Genomic DNA, 18,975 nt, shown 5'->3' with positions numbered 1-18,975 from the left:
CATTTAATCTAATCAAGCATTGCGAACATACAAAGTCCTAATGTGAAGAGCAAAACATTTCTTCAGAAAAACTGGATTGTCTGTGAACTGACAGCCCCTGTCAAAATCTGGGTGCAGTACCTTGGGCTACCTGAATGACAGCTGTCAGAGGAGTTACTGATGAAACTGCAAAGTGTTAAACTAAATATCTGCTGGCTTAGCAAACATAACAAGGATTGTTGCTAGAAAGAATACAGATCTCAGTTGTTTTTTATCCCAGCGTTAAAGCTGAGAAAGTAATGTATTTATGTTTGATGCAACACATTTGGTTTATCCTGGATCTTTAATTAAGAATAAATTAGCTTGGCTGAGCTGCAACCCTTTGGAAGTAGACAAACAGGTTTCTCGCAGGGCGAGGGATATCCTCTCAGCTGAAACTCACAGAGAGATGATAATTGTGGGTTAACCCAGACTTTTGTCTACAGAAAGAGAATGAACAATAGCAGGCTCTTCAGCCCAGGAAACGGAGATGTGAGAGGGTCGTAAATGGCTCCCGGAAGGAACTTCCCCAAGGAGGGGGATGCTCCTGGACTCCCAGGAGAGACAAAATGGGTGGAGCCAAGCGACCATTTGCTGTTAAGCATGAACAAAGAACACATTTTAAGGACTCATAACTTGTGATTCAAAGTGGTGAAAAATATACCCAGGCCAGGACATATCTGTTAGTCTAATTTTTGGCTGCATGTTTTAAGAGGCAGCAGAACCGTGTAACATGTTCTGGACAGGAATAGCAATATATGTGGTTTTATGTGAAATGTAGTAATAATGTTTGCCACAAAAAAAAAACAGTTGAACCTTCGGCTTTCAGAATTTGTGAAAATGTACACACACATGCCTATGTTAAACACACACATTTGTGGAAATTTGCATAAAGTTTGGAAATTGTGTTCATAGCGAGAAGGACAAAATTCTGTAGAAAGTTGAAACAAGATCCCGCAGCTGCAGGATTTTGAAGAACAGATGCTGCATAAAATATGGAATCTTTGTGTGTGATTTGTGTAGAGGTGCCCAATGTAGAAATGTGTATTTAGTATAAAATCTGATTTTGAGACCAGTGGCTAAAAGGAGGTTTCAAAGAATTGTAAAGCAAACCTTAAAATGTGACATCATCCGGCCTTCATCCAATCACTCAAATGCAAGGCAGAGATGACGTTTTGATCCAATCCCAGCTCACAGGGGCAAGCTTAGCTAAGCCGGCCCATACACCCACTTTGTGATGTCATTTGAAAGGATAAATAGAGACAGCTGACAACAAATAGGAACTGACTGTTTCACTCACTTTCCTGATTCTGGCAAGGCACTCTGATCCAGCCTTCTACATCCAGCTCTAACATCCTTCCAGATCCAGATGCCAAGACTCTTGCAAGCAGTATAGAACTATTGACTTTCTGCAAGGCCAAATTCTCAACTTATTCTTGCAACCCAGTGAAGCGCTGTGGTGTGAGAAGGCCTTTTGAACTAGTATCCTGAAATTCTCTGGCTTGCCACCACAAGGCTTGCCTGATGAACTCTCTATCCAGTTGATTGAAATATCCACAAATAGGAAGGACAGATCCTGTGCAAATCAAGTGACCCGTGCTTGATATGCAGTTCTTCATAGACCAGATCCAATTCATGACCGGAACTGAGGGTCCAATTTAATAACTTATTCTGTGAGTATTAATAGGAAGAAAAGTGACCCTAATATCTTTACATTGTATTATCCCAATCTCAACCCATCCTGTCTGTAAATTCAGAATCGTAGTATTGTCAGAACCTTTCTTGCTTTGATTTTCTCTCATTTATTTTATAAAAGAATAAGTCATTAGTGATTTTGAATAACTAAAGTGAATCCCAGAAAGAAATTGAGTATCCACCACGTGAAGGGTTACGCTGGGCACGTAACTGTGGAGATTCAAGTGTGGCATCCTCTTTTTCATAGTCATAATATAGCGTGACCAAACCCATCTGTCATCTTCAAAGTGCATTTTTGTTTTCCATTTACGCACCTATTTTGCAAAAAACGACTCTCACTAAAACTTCTATAACTCCCTCAGTTTTTATGATAGTAACGAGATTTCAACTCCTACTTGTACCTAACATCCATAGCTATCCACGTAAATGCATTGAAAAACAGTGTGATTCTCCTGTTATAGCGAATATTGCATAGGAAAAGTTTGCCACGATTTTACATTCTGATAAATTTTACACGTGTGAAATAGCTTTAATTTATTTCCCACTTGGACTTTGACATTTCAAAAGTTTTCTTCTGACTAAATCATTGCTTGTGATTGTTTGCAACTGTAAAAATAAGCTCCCATTGGAATTTATAACAATTTAAGTATTTTTGACCACATTTGGTGTTTTTGCTCAGTCAATTCCAAAGACAATTTCAAAGCCATCTGACAGCTGAAACGTCAAATCTGTTTTTCTCTTGTGTTTGAAGGGGGAAGGTGGGACTGATATTCTGTTTGATTTGTGCTATTCCTGAATACCTGCTCTTTCCTCACATTTATTCATTGCCTATTGGGGGGTTGAGGGGTGTTGCAGGGGAACTTCTAACCATAGTGCCATCTCTTCCAAACCAACCCAAAAGTATTATTTTCTGTGCTGCATTTGTTTTTGTGCTCATTACTTGATTCCTATTGTATTACAGATATTATTCAGTGTTCTGTCACCCCATTGGTGATTGCTGTTACCTATTAAAATGTATTATGTTTAATTTCTAAATACATAAATAAATATTTACCTTTGCAAACTAGCTTGATTCCTGGTTCAGTGTGACTGGTGGGGGTTGGGGGTCTCAGGAGAAGGGTGTGATTTGAGTGGTATATCGTTTAGAATATTGAACCTATGGATAAAATAAATAAGGGTTTCAATTGCGCACTACATGCTGGGCGGGACTTGGGTGTTGCCTCGGACACTGTCCCAGCCTTCTTCTGGGTGCTCCTCTGTATAACATAACCTCCTTAAAAAATCCCGCCACTTTCACTTGCACTGCTTGCACCCTATATCACTACTCCCCCAACTCAAGGGGTCACACCACTTATTGTTAGCTTTACATGCAGCACTGAGGGCTTTTTCATGGTGGATCTGCTTGTCTTTAAATTGTAGTATGTTTCAATCCCTGCATGGGTCTTACTCAATTTCCTGGTACTCTGCTACCAGCATCCACTGTTTCAGGACCCAAATCCTTCTGCCCAACTCGCTTAAATCATTTTGCCTTCCTTGCCCCTTTCCCTGGTACTCCCTCCCCACCGACATTTGCAATGCTATGAATATCTCAGAATCCTCATTTTCTCCATATAAAATCTCCCCACCACCAATCATCTCATCAGACCCGCCTCTCACCTTCTGCCCGTCAACGTTCTGACCATCCAACCCTTTGGAAAGTATACAGCTGGATAAACTGCATTTGCTGTATATAATCTATGTTTTTGTATTACCTTTGTGTTTTCTATCCCCATTCGATGCCCCTTTTGTAAAGCACCCATTATTGGGTTTACACGGATTGTGTTGCTGTTCTTTTTTTAAGGCATGTCTGTTTGAACTGCTAACCATGATATAATGTAATTTCTGCTGGTAATACATATTGTGTACACTAGGTGGCAGTATTGTACCTTGTATGTTTATATTCATACTTTTTTGTTGAATTTCGTTTTGATCAAGGTAAAATAGTAATTATATTTTACATGTTTCACTGGACTGTGGCATTTTAAAAATAAGAAATTAATAACTTTTTTACATATATTGGTTTGACTTTCCAATACTATTCTAAACGCCTGTATTTCCATTTCTGTTGTGCACAAAAAGCCTGGCTACAAAACTAAAAACAAAATGTTGACCCGTTTTCACAAAAATATTTTTAATTTGGTTTGCGGGGATTCACTTGGTTCTGGCTTAATAGTATATGTATAGGTCGGCTTGGCTTGATTCTGGCATCAGTACTGCTTTAAAAGAGGCAGATGCAGGAGGTGGCAAAGAAGTTTAGAGAATATGTTTAAGATGATGGACATTTAGGAAATGGATAGACTTCACCTGAGGTAGAGGCGGAATTGATAGGATTTAGTTGAGGGAGCAGTAGGAATTGAAACAAAGCTTTAATTGGTGCGGTGGTGGATGGGGGAGGCATTCAAATAAAACTGAGTTGAAAGAAACATCGAACACAACTAGGATAGGAAATCTGCTGTGACTAATACTTACCTTGCATGGCATAAACGCAAGCACCATTGCTTGTCAGATTGTGGAGAATGGGACCCCAGAATTGTAAGGGGCAGCTGCAAGCAGGGGATTAGATTCTGTTCCTATAACTAAGTGTGCACTCATTTTTGCGAGTCTGCATAATTGCTGCTTCTGTTAAATAAACAAGACGTAGAACTCTCTTTGCCATTGGAGGTCTTAGAGATCATTGTGCCAACGAAACGTCTATTTTAAGGGAGGACAGTGCATTCAGTGGCTGTAAGTGAGTGTGTTTCCCTCTTGTGGAAAGTCCACATACTCGTTGTTGCTTGAGTAGAAGTCTTGGAAATGTTTTTGCAATAAAAAGTGTTAGACATCTTTGTAGGCAAGAGTGTGCATTCAATGTCTGCAACGGAGAGCATTGTTTTTTTAACCAGTTTTCATACCCGTTGCATGAACAGAAATTACTTGGATGCGAGGGTATTATATTAAAACCTTCTTGAGAGCCAACACGTCTGGATGACCTAAATGTGCAACAGGGAAGGGTAGGCAAGTGATTAGGTGGTCATTTACATTAGTCAGTGCAGCTGCACCGGGGAGGCTGGAAGGTTGTCTGCCAAATTGAAGGCATCAGTGTTGCATTCAGTATGAACATCTGAACAAAAGATAGTAGTACAGCCTCAGGTTGTGCAGTTGGAGGAGGAGAGCTTTAGAGCCTAGGAGACAGCACACCCCAGCCCTCAGTGAGTTATTCCTGGATGCCAGTGCAGAGAGGAGGAGACAGTCACCCGAGCAGGAGCGGGAGAAGTTCAGATTGCCTCTACAGGTGACTTTAGACTAACGACACACAAGGTACAGGAAGGAGCATGCTGAACCAGAAAACGAATCCCGTGGTTTAGAGGAGCATGATGAGCCAAGACAAATGGCACACAGTGTAGAGGAGGGTGGCAACGCTACTTGTCCACCAAGATCCTACAGATTGTGTCTTTCAAACACATTCTGTAGGATCTAGAAGTGTAAAATGTCTGTGTGTGATAGCCAGGCCAATGACAGCACCACAAACACCACCCTGATCACTACCTACATAATCAGATGTGCATACTAGGCCATATATTAGTTCACCACAAAAATCCCAAAAGGTGAATTTCTTTCAACAAAGAAAACAATAAAACATAACTTAACACCTGCACCGAGAGAAAGAAAACTGTTTGCCTGGGAAACAATGTGTGCACAACACATTTGGGCCCTCATTAAAATACCGGCGCTAGACCATGGCGCTATTAGCACCATGGTTGGTGCCCGTGTTGTAACGGGTCCGCCATGGTGCAATGGGGAATTACCACCCCATTCCAAGGTTGGCGGGGCGGTAATTCCCCATTCAACCATGGCCCTTCCCCATTCCCATTTTCGACCCATAGGGCTCAATGGGACTGGGGAAGGCGCTAAGTACGGTACTGCAAATTGCGGTACCGTACTTAGCACCAACGTCCCTTTGCGGGTCCCTACTTTAACGGCTGGTGTAGACCAGCCGTTAAGGTCGGGTCCCGCAAAGGGATCTCGTAATCAGGCATTAAGGGTTTAAGGGCGCTGACACCTTTTACGGCGCCGTTAAACCCTTAACGCCAGGGTCGTAATGACCCCCTTGGTGTCAAACATAATGCAGAACCATGAACAGGATGGACAAGAGTAGGATGGACACACAAAACCTCATGGAGTTTCATTGAGTGGTGGCAAATTTATAAACCAAGGCAGTACTGAGCTACTCTCCGTTGCTCAACAAAATAAAAAAGGAGGTTAAGTCCCTATGGCCTATCCTCAATACAGGCCCATCCACCATACCGCCACCGCGGTTTGCACTTAAAAGAAGACGCAATTTTAGGGATGCACTGGTCAACACAGTACGCTCAGATATAGACACCGCACCTGATACGCAAGGCACCCTATGGAACCTTAACCACCCAGTGGGGCATAGTCAATGCCGGCTTTGCTCCATGTGCAAACAGACCACTCGCAGCACCACAGTAGACATAAGGTGGAAGACACCGTGGGTCCAAAAAACACTTCACAAATTGCAATACCAAAGGAGTGGTGTACATGATTACCTGTCTGTGCAATCTGCGCTACATCGGCATGACTGCCCGTGAGGTCAAGAAACGAAAGATCGAACATAGATCATGCATTAGAACCAAATAATTGACAGCACCTATGGTTCCACATTTCCTGGCCGAGGGACACACAGCTGTAACATTTCAATGGACCATCTTGGAGAAGATCAAGCCTCCCAAACGAGGAGGGAACTACCACGCCATGATCTTCACTCAAGAACAGAAACAGATTTTCTGTTTAGATACATGCAAAAAAGGCCTGAATGAGGCCATGCAGTGGCAGGAGCTCGCAGTCTTACAACATTGAAGCCAAATCTGTCCTTGTTTCTATCCACTTTTTCACATGTACCTTTTTCATGCATCTGTTATTCTAACTTCTAGCCCCTCTGCCAGTCGGCACAGCACGTAAGTTTTTATTTATTTATTTATTTATTTTTATTTATTTATTTTACACCTTGGATCACTATGAGCCAGTACGTGCAGGGCACCGCGCCATCGAGTTTGTTTTTTGGATTTACCACACTCATTTTTTGCCCACCTATATACAACAATGGAGCCTCCGTACCTCTCACACCTAAGGGCTGCATAACTCTAGCATGAGCATGCATTAGCATGCTTTGCATTTCCTGTTTGTTCAACCTTTATTGTGAAATTTGCGCACCTCAATGCATTTTTCCAGCCAGTGGCTTTTGCATCAACGTGCTTTTGTTTTTTCTCCACGCAGGCATCAGCGCATTGAGTATAGATGCGCATTACAGCGCCCTGCATTTCCTAGCCCTCGAGCAATAGCCCAAGGCTCCCTCCACCTCTGCCCCTCCCTGCAGGCATGACTGCGCCTCCTCCCTCCAGCGCACGCACACCTACGATCCAGCGCGCCTGGATACGAGGGTTGCTGGTCACACCTCCCAGCCGATTGGCTGCGCTCATGTGGAAGCAATAGGTCACGCCCCCTTCCCGCGGCATATGCGGAAGAAAGCAACCACTGCAGCTGCTCACAATGCTATCAGCATCTTTCCAGTGAGCAGGCTGCAGCATCTCCCAGAAGCACTTAGCAAGGTACGTTCTACTCCTGACCCCGCTATTATCCAGTGACCGCTTGTCCATTAGACACACAGGCAGCTTCACCTCACGCTACCTTATCTCTATGCAGGCTCCGATCTGCATGGTTTTTGTTCTCCTGCACACCACCTAGCTCCTGGACCATTTAAATGCATCCAGGTAGGCGGCCCTCTTTTTCTTTGTTCACTTCATTTTGAATCGAGCCTTACCAACATATGGCCAGTATTGTATATATTATCCAGTATGAGATTGTTTCCACATGACACAGGCACTGCTGGTCTGAAATACCTTTGCAACCCCCCTTTTCCCAGCCACCCCCTTTTTCTTGGTGTGTCCCCCATTCTCAGGGACAAGTTGTCTAGCTTTTTAGCCACAATAAACAGTGGTAATGCTCTAAAATAGAGAGTGAGCAACCTAGTACTAGATAGCAATCCTTAGCCATGCAACTTTATTCTGAGAAGGTTCTGGATGTACCACTTTGCAACATTGCAACTTGAGGAATACTTATGCCCCTCTGGCAATGTTCTTTGTGTCTCCTCTCCAGGATCCCAAGCAGCCTGCTTTTGCTGCCCCATTGAGAGGCCAGCAGGAAGATGTTTTTTGACTAATCTATGAAGCAAATTTCGTCCTGAAGAAGATGGTCTAAACCACTAGCGAACCATCTAAACCGGTCGACCAGATCTGTTGTGGCCCCACCACAACACCATGCGATATCCCCAAGACCAACAGGGGGTACTGCCACAACTGACACAGAACCAATTTAGCATGGGTTCTACCTATAGCAAACCCCAGAGTCAATGGGGTTTGGGTGTTTTTAAGAAGAAAACTTTTTTAAGAAAAATTTGAAAATCTAAATTCTTGTTGTTCTACATTCCCAGTGATTGGGCAACCACCTACATGCAGAGAATGTCGAGGCATCAGGGTAATTAAAAAAATGTTACAAATCCCGATGTCTCTAGTTCCCACATGCCAACGAATCAGTTTGGTTCATGACTACGAGATCTAATCCCCCTCTCATACTCACCCACAACACTGTTAGTTGCCCCCCCCCTCCGTTTGTTAGGCTGTTGGTTACAGAATTGAATGTGTTGTACAAATAACCAAATTCTTTGTAGAGATCTAGGGACAGTCTCTCCTCCTATCCCTCTTAGATAGGCGTTGCACCGTCCACTGTCCAGGGAGAGGCACACCCCCACATGGATAGGGTGTTCTTCCTGAGTGCCAGAACAGCTCACCATCTTGTGTCTCACGTTTGGTACTACTCCTCAATCATCACAACCACTCCTTTTTGCCTTTAACTGCAATTTGACCTTTGTTCTCCTAGTGAACCGTTTGTTGTGTACCAGTATGTTTCTACGGTTTGGGAAGGCAGTAGCATTCCCGGCTTTTCAAGCCTAATTGACCCTGTTGTTTTTTCTTTCCAAAGTTATAAACCATCCAGAAACTGCTTTTCACCAAGCCTGTAATGCAGAAATTGGCATATATGTATATAGCTCTATCTGGCTACAACACAGTGTTACACCACAACCTCTGATTATATACATGGATGTACTTCATTAACTCTCCTTTCTCCATCTCTGGTGACTGCAAATGCAGAATCATAGTACACAATCTATTGTCTATGCTGTCTGAAAAATGTCATTGGGCATCAGTAGAATTCGAACACACCTTCACTGACCTGGTTCTATTTTACCCATCCCATCCACTATTGTTAGTAAATAACACTCCAATCATACTGGCCATGCCTTCCCTTTCCCTACAAGAGCACTGATATCTTCTATCTCACAATACCCTGGCACCACATCTCTGTGCATATCCATGGGTACATTTACCAAGTCTGGAACTATGCTTCCATTACAACCAAGTTCTCTTTGTGCTGTCACTACCATGGTTCCTGTCCATTGTTTATACCATTAGATGATTTTAGAAATAATTGTATTTCTACTCCTAGTAAAAAGAACAGAGTGGCAGCAATATATTAGATCAGAAACATGTGAAGGGTCTGGATACAAAGCAATCAGATTTGCAGTTACAGTAGTAGGTATGTAAGTGGTTGCACTCATTTCTCTATTTTTAAGGTTATGTTTGGGCCTCGCTGTGGGCTCTTCCCATTTAGAGATCAGAACTTTCAAGTAATCTTCCTCACTCATCCAATTCGGTAGAACCTCACAGGGACATGGGACTACCCCAACTGGACATTTGGCTGGCCGCGGTATTAAGCCAAACTAAGGTCTACAATGAATTCCCAAAATCTGTTTAGATAACATGTTCAAACTTGCCAATGAACTGTCCATCCTTTAATATACCACGGCCAAGCCCGACATCAGCCAAAGTCACAACATTTTGCATGGTTAGAATAGTTTGTACAACAGCGTCATGTTCTTCTACAGCTACATTAGTGTAAGTCAGTACACATAAACACATCAGCCAGCCAATAGTAACTACACTGCCGGTACTAGTGTCAATTTGCAGAGGCCCACATGCATCCATGTCGGGTGTCCCTGAACTTTTACAGCTATAAGGAATGGCATGGGGAGTCTGGTTCCCTTGGCAGGGCAGCTTGAACCTGCTTGTGAATGAGACTGACAGAAGGCATTAATGCATTGACATATTCCAACAATTCATCATCAGATAAGTGCAAAGTATCTGGTACAGGTTTCACCTGTGGTGCTACAGGCAATCTCATAGGTCTTCCATAGTGATTTCATGAGGACTTAACCCAGTTGTCTTGGCAGGTGTACTTCTCATACTAAACAGAATTAGTGGGAGGGCTTCTAGCCACTTGAACTTTGTCTCCTGGCACAATTTGGTGATTTTGTTTTTCAAAACCCTGTTTTGTCTTTCTACTGCCCCTGTTGACTGCGGGTGGTGAGAGCAATGCAAATTATGCTGAACCTTCATAGTGCACTACAGTGTTTTACTGATATTATTAACAATGTGAGTTCCCTGATTGCTGTTTATACATACAGAAATCCCAAACCTGGGCACATATTCCCAAATCAGTATTTTAGTAACAGTTACTGAATCAACCTTTCTACAAGGGTGTGCTTCCCCCATCCTGAAAAAAAATCCCTTACTAGAAGGTATTGCCACTTATTATATTTTGGCAGCTGTACAAATTCAATCGTCAACCCCACACATGGGCCATAAGGCGGAGGATGAGCCCCTGGCCTAATTAGCACACTTTCTCCCATGTTATTCTGTAAACATATTACACATCTTTGACAGTATTTTTGAACTCTATCTTGGTCACCTGACCCCCGCCCCCTTTGTGCCACATTCCCAGAATAGTGTGCCACTCCCTGGAGCTGTTCCAGCACCTATCCCTTAAGACTCTGCATCTGCAACATCATTAGTTGGTAGTCAAACATTTCCTGCCTCTGCTCCTGGCAAGCAAAGCAATGATTTGCCACCTCAACCAGATCCGCAAACAGCTTGGTCTGCCAGCCTATGCCAGCCTATGCACACGCTCTTAAGCTGTATCTGTATTTTTGGCAGTAAGCCTGCAAAAAAAGGGTTCACTATAGCTTCCTGTGCCATTTCTTCTGTCTTCTGGCTTTGTAATACCAGAAAGCTGAGTGAACACCATCTTCAGTCAATCTAAGTAATCGACAGGAGATTCACCCTTATTTTTCACCCTTAATTCATTTACAGTTCTATATTTTAGCCCAATTTTTTCTACAGCAAACCTCTGCAACCGTCATCACTATCCGTTTCCTTGACTGTACCAGGGCCTCCTTTGTGCTTGGGTCGACAGCTGGCCAAGATGCCCTTTCCACTAATCACTGTCTTACCTCCGGTGGCATCACTATTCTCATGATATGGTTCATGTAAGCCCACAACATTTATATATAACACTCCTTTACGGTTTGCAGTTCCTCCACAAATCGTTGGTTTTCTTCCCTTATGTTGGGGAACTCCTTAGACGGTGTCCTAAGGTCGCCAGATGTTCATGGCATATGGACAGCAGTCAATGCCTGTCGGTGTTCTCCATCCTCATTACCAGGTGGTACTCGTCTGAGGGGAGCTTGAAAAATGTGTGAATACATTCCATATGATGTTCTTCCCCTCATCACTGATGGGTCGTCCACAGGTGGCGGCCCACTGAATGCCTGTGCACCAACGCTACCCATCCCACTCAGCCCCTGCACCCTCTGGGATGAGGGCATCAAGGGAAACATTTCCACCACCTGTAACTCCTTTTGTGCTGGTCCTGGTCCCTGCTATACATGTGAAAAAATCAAATATATCTTCTGGTGTCTTACAATCCTGATCCTCCTCTGCCTTTTCTGTCTCTATCACCCCTTCTGTCTTCACTATCTGAGGGAATAATCAAGCCCCTTCCATTGCTCTCCTATCCCTCAAAAATTGTGTTTGTCCGCTTAGCCGGCCATTGGTGTTCCTCAGTCCTCTTTTCTGTCGCAGCTTCTAGCTGTGGCCTCTTCCAGCCACATGGTGAACACTGCAGACTGTTGCTGGTATCTTAGTCTCTTTCCTCTCCGGCCTTCAGTTTGTCCAAATTAAACATTCCCCCAATCGTGATTTGCGTCTGTCTGTTTCACTAAGTCAGATAATGCCTTAAGTCCAAATAATCAGAAGAGAACAGTTAAACTTTCTAAACATGTAATGGGCAGACAACGCCTGTTTTTATTGCTGTTTTCCCATTTTCCTTTCCCTATTTAACTCTGTGTTCACTAGTCACTTGCCTCGTTACACAGGTGCCCCTGCTCAATGCGTTTTTTTTACTCCACTCCTACTGTTACCTGTTACTCTAACCAATACTCATGCATTGTACCAGGCCTAGTCCCATACTTTGATATTGATATTTTTCTAGGTGAATCTCTACATCAAAGAGAGACTGGACTAAAAGAATCACAGTTATAACACAGGCAGAAACAACAATCAATACTACATACCCAAACCAAAATCTCCATCCCATTTGAGCATATTCCCTATACACATCCCTATACAACTCCCTGTGTGGTCCAATCCCTGGTGCCAAACGGGACCCTCGGCCTCCTGTGTGGCCCCAGCTACAATCTCACCAGCCCCGATCTCCTTAGAAACCCCCATTTCAAGTAGGTCTCCTACTAACTCGTTTCAAGCGCTCATGGAGGTGCCAGATGGAGGCCCAGCAGGGACAATCTATGAACATAAAATCAAACAAAGGACTCAGGAATCATATTGGAAATTGACAAAGCAAGACATAATTTATTGCTGGTTTGCAAACCATATAAACAAATATCACCCTATAAACCCACTGCCCAAACTAACTCAACTACCTCCAATTCGCCTTCCCTTTATTTCCCCTCATGGTATGGCCCCTCACAATACACAACATATCTGTTTACCTCTCCCGCTCCCAAGAAATAACAATAATGTTCATTGTGTACGTCCACAGTCAATCTTTCCGTCATCATGTGGTCCTCTGCTTCTGGGTCAGTCGCTCTGGTCTGACGATATCCAGCTTTATCCTCCTGAGGTGAATGGTATGGGGCCACCACCCCCTGACACAATTCCAACTAGAATATGATCCCATTGTCCTTCATGGTTTAGGCCAGTACAATCCAAGATGGAGGTACAGTGGCCTTCACCCAGTGCAACCGAGAGCTTTGGAAAGCACTGCCTCAGCAGTCCCACAGCTCATATCTGTTTTAAGGAGCTCTCATGGCAAATATTGGTGCTCCCCCAGGCCCTCGCTACCTCCTCCCTCCTGTCATCATGATTCCTTTGGGAACCATAATGAAGGTAAGGCGATCAGGCCCTTGATGAAGATGTTTTCATTCATTTTGCAGCATGTTACTGAAGTGCCTTGTGTTTTAAAGCACCTTATTGCTTTCTTCTGTGAATTCTCCACCGTGCACGCAACACAGTATAAATTACTCATTTGCATCACATTTTTTGTGCCTCACTACCGCTACTGTCAGCTGATGCATCGTGTTGCTTATTATGAAAACAAACTAATCTTGTTAGGCGACCTGTGCCGGATTTACCTGTATGTCCCACATGTTAAGATGGCCGCTCCTGGATCCTTTTCTGGCTCCCTGCCTTTGCTACCATCGGGCCACTGTGATTGGCCACAGTCATTTCTCATAACCAATTCGGTGCACCGGAAGGCAGGAGCTGGCACCAGCAGCAAAGGCCCATATGGAAGGCCCCTGTCTGCTCCCTGGACGGTGCCGGTTCGGGGCGTGACGTCTCAATTTACCCCTCACTTAACACCTTGAGGATGGCGCTCACACATTTTCCTGGAAACCCAAACTATCGTTACAGTATCACTTCTGCAACCATGGGTTAGTCACCCTATCTCAACATTCTACACCCCTGATTTTCTACCTTCACCCCATCTCAAACTTGTTCCCACGCTTATTGCCTTAGACTGGTCTGCATTTTTTACCATTTGCTGCTACTTCAAAGTTAGCTGTTAGTACCATTTGCTGCTACTTCAAAGTTAGCTGTTAGTACCATCTGTTGCGATTTTAAAGTTAGCTGTTAGCACCATCTGTTACTACTTCAAAGTTAGCTGTTTGTACCATCTGCTGCTTTTTTTTTTTTTAGCTTGGCTGCACCCAGCGACTACCCTGTGCTACCCCATCCTGCCTTTCCCCCCCATTCTGTCTCCCCTCAGGCCCCTCACTATTCTCTCTTTTGTTCCCCCTCCTCCACGACACAGATGGCACTCTCTCTACTATTATTTCTGTTTCTCCATTGACTATCCATCCCTTCTCACTAAGTCTTGTAGGAAGTAATTAAAAAGGATATCTTGATCTCTAACCCTGGTCTATCGCTGACACCTACTCCAGTGCTTCCTCCAGACAGCCCCTCATCAACATCCTCTTTGTTGTTCCTTCACCAGACCTTTGGATTCCTCATATGGTCTCTGTGCTCTCTCCCTTCTCTTACTCACCCATTCATGGTGGCATCCAGTGGGAGGCACTCCTGCACCCCTTCCACTTTTCTAAGGTAATCATTAATGCCTACCTCTCTATGTTATTCTGGATCTGGCTCAGCAAATCTGCAATAGTCTCCCTGTTGAGGCAGAACAGGGTGAAGATCTGGCTGTCAGTGAGTGTCTATGGCAAGGCCCTTACCCGGGGTAAGGGTGCATGCCTTGCGTGGTGTCTCTTCCGCACCATCATCCTCCTCCTCTCCTCTGCCTCATGTTCCCTTTGCTGGTCCTTCAGTCTGTGCTGCTCTATGGTGTCCTGCTGCAGCTGCACGTCAATGCTGACAGAGACCATTGGCAGCATTGTGGCTTAGGGTAGTGTGTGTGGCCCTTTTGTTCTCTTCCTGTGTGCATTGGGTGCACCTGTGGTCTAATTTCCATCACCTGTATGCATTTAACGCCTGCTTTCAGCTGTATCTCTGTGCTTGTTTTTGCTGGCATTTATCAAATTGTAGTTGACTGATAATAATGTTACGCCTGTAATACTGGCTCTGGTTGTTATGCCATCAGATAGTTCATTGCCGGCACTGGTATTTCCGGAGCTGGACTCGTAATTTTCTGGAACGGTAAAAGTGCTGGTTACCAGATTTACTGCCACTTGTACCGTATACCGGCAAACTCATAATGAGCCCCATTGTGTCGTTTTTGTCCACACACGTTAAAATTGTAGAGGAAATCAAACCCTGGACTTGAAACTCAGGTGAGGTCAGTTTGGTCAATCTTAAATTGTAGAACCTTGGCTGATTAGATACAAATGGACAGTAATTGATCTTTAAACAATCACAAAGATGTGTTGTCCCCTGATCACCGTAAAACAACTTATATAGATTGACTCAGATACATCGACTCAAACGCAGTGAATGGAAAATGTTATGGCTCTGCTATGGCGTATTCTGCTACTTCCAATTAAAACAATAGACTTCTATGAAGGCATGGGAAAGTCTTGGTGGTGCAATGTCACTCCTGTTGCGTGCAAGAGATATCAAAGCAGATGTGCGTTCATTATTAAATCAAGGGACACACTCTCTTATCACTATTCATTTGAATCAGTTTTGGTTGATAAATAAACATCCTCTTGGCAAGGCAAGCGAGTGTTACAAAAATGTGTGCTGAAGCTGGAGAAAGCTAGCTTGAGAGTAAAACACTGCTTCTGTTAGTCAACTTTCTATCATCCATTCAGGCAGCATGCATACATGATTCCGAAGGTAGTCTTTCTCAAACTATTCCAGGCCAATGTGATAAATATAAGGCCCAGTTCTCTTAAACCAATATATTTTTTCTCACTTTCATTTGAATTCACCGAGAGTCACATTTCAGTCTACATTCTTTTAACCCTTCCTTGCATACAACTGAATTTTTCTTCCGCTGGAATACTCCATTTGAGGCTAATGACCACTAGCCTCACACGTCGAAATCCTTTGAATTATCAACTCAAAAATACATGTATCTTTCACAAGCATCTCTTCCAATGTCTTCATTAGCAAAAGCTATACATGACCATTTAAGGAGTTAAACATTTAAAAGCATACTTGATTTACAAATATATGTAATAAATTCTACAACAGGATAGCAAATATCGGTATGCTCTCTTTTGCCGGCAATCTACAGATTGTGGCCACATATAAAAGGCTGCAGACTGCTGAGTTAGGCCAGACCCGCCTCACACAACAATTGAATCCCAGCAGACACTGACAGGCCCCAGCAGGCTGAGTAAAGAAGACACAGTCGCAGACCGTAGGTAAGTGCATGTGTGTCTCTGTATGTGTGTATGTGTCTGTGTGTGGGGAGTATGACGTGTGTGAGCTGCAAGACTGGGCAGGAGAGCCAAAGAGGGGTTCTGGAATTTTAGTAAATCCAACGAATGCAGAAGAAGATAGGAATAGACAGATATCGGTATGGCCCGTTTGACCAAATTTAGGCTGTGAGAAATGATTCTATGACAAGACTGGAGGTGAGCATTATGCTTCAACTTCTTTAATTTACCACTCTTCAGCAGTTTCAACAAACTCAAAAACCATAACAAAACACTGAAAAACAGTCTGAACAGACTTTTCTTCTTTTTGAACTACAACCCCCATAGTCTCTGTAGTCCATCTCACTCCTTGCCCAGCTATGACCACCTCCTGTTCCTGGGCCCCTCCTCTTCTTTCACTGCTCTTCAAGCAGATAAGTGCTATTTTGATTACCTCCATAGAGTATGTGAAAAGTTTATTATGACAGCAAGTGTGGGAAGAGATTCAGTGTAGGACTGAATGTAATGTTAAGGCAGTGAGGAATAGGATTCTTTGATCCGCAGGTCCTATGAATTTTGTGTGAAATATTTAGCAGCGTCTTTATAGCCCGTTTTAGGGCGGACAGCTTTCACCTCACCTTGCGCGCCCTGTGCCGTATTCCTGGCACAGCAGGGGGTCAGCCGTGAGCGAGACTAGGCAGTAAGCGGGTCGAGAGACCGTGCGTAAGCCGGGTCCCGGCACTTCTTCCCCACGGAGCTTGGGAGGGCAGAGCCAGTGCCGTAAGAGCCTGGCAGCCCCCTCCTTTTCAGTGGCGGAGCCAACGAGCACCCGCTTCCGTGGTCGCGCATTCAGTAAATTCAGTAAATGGGACATGGAGCGGACATGTAATTTTGCGTTACATTCCATTGTGAAGCCGAGGAGCGACAGTCCATTAAGAGGGCAAGTCTCAGGACTAAAGCACATTATAGCACGCACTTGCTAGGAGCGAGATAAGATTCCTGTGCCAACATCGGCACTAGGAAAGCCTCTTGTGCCCCACGAAGATGTGAGAAAGGCCACGAGATACGTTTCCACTAATCAGGAGAAATTGGAAAAGAAAGCCATCACAGGCAAGCATAAGATCTATACCCCGTCCAGTACAGCCACCATAAAAAAAAGAAATATAATAAAACAGGAATAAAGAAAAGACAGGTTAATTCATAATTATCCAGATTGCGAAGAAGGGTCAGAAGAATAACACCCCAATCACCTATAGTGAAAGGGCGTGCAGTTACACCCTCAGGGGTACAGCGGGCACACAGCACCCACAAGATCTCAGAGTTTGAGTGAAGCGAAGAGGAGCAGACTTCAGATCTAGCTGCCAGCTTCAAACAGGTGCTGGGAAATTCACTAATAGATGCAGTGGCGCAAGGGGTGAAACCCCTGCAGGAGAGGCTGGAGTCCCTAAAGGGAATATTACACCAGCCCATTGACAGTGCCGGACGAATGGGGTGCACACCCGCCAGGGGCGTAGGAGACACATAAAATCTGGGGGAGACAGGGGACACCTTCGGGACTATGCTTTTTAAATTTATTTATTGTGTTTTAGTCAAAGAACTCGACTTTTCACAACATTAAAATTAAAATAGCAGTACGTATTAAATTACAAATATCATCACTGTATAAAACAAGAGAAAAGAAGAAAAGAAAACAGAAGAAAATTAAAGGATGCAGCAGCAAAGAACATGTCTTTATGTATGCATTTCTGGATTTGTCAACTGACTGTGAGCTCATGGTAAGAGAGAGGAAATCACAATTACTTCCAGTGGGCCACAGCTAGGATGCCAGCTCGTTAAGAGGCAGATCACCTGTATGTGGATTCCTGCCAAATAAAGCAGTTGCAGCCTTTTCTACCAACTGCAAGTTGCTACTTTTTTGTGTGGGGCAAGGAGACGTGTGTGTCTCTTGGAATGGAAGGATGGGGGTTTCAAAGAAAGAGGAAATCTTGCTTGCACCTCTGAGTAAGCCCTGTTATTGGAGTAGAGGGACCAGGTGTGTGATGTTGCTGCTTTGACTGTCCTCCGGGGTGTGGGGGGTACAGCAAACAAGGAGGATGAGCGATCGCAAGCCCACCCCCTTATAAGCACTCCCCAGGTCCGCAGCCAGATGCGGCAGACCTGGGGGATGCCTAGTAGGTGGAGTGTATGTTGCCCCAAGGAGGTGGCCAGAGGGGCAGCCCGCTACGTGGGCTGCCCCTCTAGCGCTCCTGTGAGGGCCGGGCCAGCCTCGCACGATGAATCTATTCCTCTTATTCCATCTCATGCTGACTTTAGAGCCTAGTCTTTCCTTGCCTTTGTTATTCTGAATGCAGAGCTGGACTCTGTTCCTTTCTCGTTTAACATTTGCTGCAAAGCCTGATCTATTTGATTCTCTCATATGTTACTAGGACGGCAGAGCATGGGTCCTCTGCCCTGTTACACTATTCAAAGAGCCCGTCTGGCGTTTCTTTGCCTCTCCCTTAACTCACTGCTTGCTTGCTTAATACATACCTCCTTGCTTGAACACTCAACATATTCTCCCTAACACAGCAATGGCAGCTGCAGTCTGTCTTAACTGCTATTTGTTCCGTGATTTGAATTGGCCTCTTATTTCCACTTTACTGTCTGCCGGGGAAAGGCATTTAGCAGTCACTGCCATAATGGTTCTATCTGGCCATAAGAGGGCAACAGCTAGCCAATATTGGAAGAACATGGGCATATTATGCCAGAGGCGTGCAACTGCCTTCCTACTGCCTACAAAAGAGACACAACCGTTGCCTTTGTTTCTAACAGTAATTCAGTGGATGAAGAAACGCGAGAACACACATATTGCTTATAAATGAAGGGGATGATGTCACACTTGGTTAAGACATTTTGATCATGCCAGGAGCTAATTTCCAGCTGCAACGAAGCAATTA

Source organism: Ambystoma mexicanum, chromosome 5p (assembly GCF_040938575.1).
Source record: "Ambystoma mexicanum isolate Mex_15411 chromosome 5p, UKY_AmexF1_1, whole genome shotgun sequence".
Lineage (NCBI taxonomy): Eukaryota > Metazoa > Chordata > Amphibia > Caudata > Ambystomatidae > Ambystoma > Ambystoma mexicanum.
This window is presented reverse-complemented; position numbering follows the sequence as displayed.